This window comes from Mandrillus leucophaeus, unplaced genomic scaffold, assembly GCF_000951045.1.
Source record: "Mandrillus leucophaeus isolate KB7577 unplaced genomic scaffold, Mleu.le_1.0 Scaffold49, whole genome shotgun sequence".
NCBI lineage: Eukaryota > Metazoa > Chordata > Mammalia > Primates > Cercopithecidae > Mandrillus > Mandrillus leucophaeus.
In genome coordinates this window covers 2,761,512-2,763,536 of record NW_012105253.1, presented here as the reverse complement: position 1 = coordinate 2,763,536, position 2,025 = coordinate 2,761,512, and positions in this window count along the sequence as shown.

Here is a 2,025-nt window from a genome sequence, read left to right as displayed (position 1 = left end):
AAAAAAAAAAAAAAAAAAGGTTTTTGTCTCTCTACATATTTCCCAACTGTAAGCAATTTGGCAGGCTTTGTGCTTCCTTTCCTACAGGATTTCAGTGGGGCAGAGAGCAAAGCAGCCTGAGAATGAGGCTGGTCTGTACCGAAAACCTAAGGCCACTAGGAGATTCTAGGCTGTCCTGGAAAAGGAGAGGAAAAGGGAAACAGCCTCGCAGAGGTGGTGAAATGAGGGGTCTCACCCTGCCTAAGAAGAGCAGAGAGGTCTGAGGCCCCTCAAGCGCCACAAGGCCATCCACTACTTAATGATAGCCTCCTGAAAGGGACCACACGGCAGAGTGGCCAGGAGAGGCAGGACTCTACCCCTAGAACTCCAGCACCAGCAAAGACTCCATATCTCCCCTGCTGGGCTTCAAGGGACATGCTAATCTGATGTCACCCATGGCCACAGTTGACCTTCCCTCCTAAGCCTTGGGGATTGTGACACAGCCTTGGAAGAATGAGGAGCCCTCTGCCAGGTGTAGTGGCTCACGCCTATAATCCCAGCACTTTGGAAGGCTGAGGCAGACAGATCGCTTGAGGTCAGGAGTTCGAGACCAGCCTGGTCAATATGGCAAAACCCCGTTTCTACTAAACATACAAAAATTAGCTGGGCCTGGCAGTGGGTGTCTGTAATCTCAGCTACTTGGGAGGCTGAGGCAGGAGAATCACTTGAACCTGGCAGGCGGAGGTCATGGCGAGCCGAGATTGTACCATTGCACTCCAGCCTGGGCAACAGAGTGAGACTCTGTCAAAAAAAAAAAAAAAAGAATGAGGAGTCCTCAAAACTGGCTGAGAAGAAAAGGAATAAAGAACTGACCCATGCTATGACATGTGACCCTTGAAAACATTATGCTCAGTGACAGAAGCCAGTCTCAGGAGACCATGAATTGTACAATTCCATTTATATAAGATGTCCAATATAGGCAAATTCATAGAGACAGAAAGTAGGTTAGTGGTTACTTATAAGTAGTAAATGAAAAATAGTAATACAGAGAAAGGAAAGAAAGTAGATTAGTGGTTGCCAGGGGCCTGGGGTGAGGTGAAATGGAGAGGGGCTGATTGGCGGGCACAGGATTTCCTTATGGGGTGTGAGCATGTTCTGGAATCAGACAGTGGTGAGGGTTGTGAATATACTAAAAGTCTGAATTGTGGGCTTTAAAATGGTTAAAATAGTGAATTTTATGTTATTTAGATTTTAGTTCAATAAATTTTAAAGAAATCTTTGACGGAATTTTCTTTTCTTTTTTTTCTTTTTTTGACACGGAGTCTCATCCACTCTGTTGCCCAGGCTGGAGTGCAGTGGCAAGATCTCCGCTCACGGCAACCTCCGCCTCCCAGGTTCAAGCAATTCTTCTGCCTCAGACTCCTGAGTAGCTGGGACTACTGGCGTGCGCCACTACACCCAGTTAATTTTTGTATTTTCAGTAGAGATGGGATTTCACCATGTTGGCCAGGCTGGTATCGAACTCCTGGGCTCAAGTGATCCACCTGCCTCAGCCTCCCAAAGTGCTGGGATTACAGGCATGAGCCATTGCACCCAGCCTGGTGGAATTTTCTACCCCCATAATGGGATGGTGACCTGAAGTTACAATTCAGTTGACTTAAAAGAAGGAAAGAACATGTCATTATTTTTTTCAACCTCTGAATTTGTGGGCCAGGAGTCACACCTATTCCATAACTCTAAGAAAAGGAGATGGAGTCAATATCCTGAGACACAGGGGAAGGCAGGACAGAGCCATTCAGAGATGGGGACATACACTTTGTTAGACAGTAGTAAACAAACAAACAAACAAACAAACAAACAAAAACCCTGCCCAGAAGACCAAGGGAAGACTGGTGCTGGCCAGGCTGCATTTGAAATCTTCCCAGACCTCTACTTAAACTCACTCTAAGTCTGATCAAGTTTCCTGTTGGGCCTCCTTGACAGCATGTGATGTGGAAGTTCACATGCTGGAGTTCCCTGGGAAATTGTAGGTGTCCACTGTAAGAG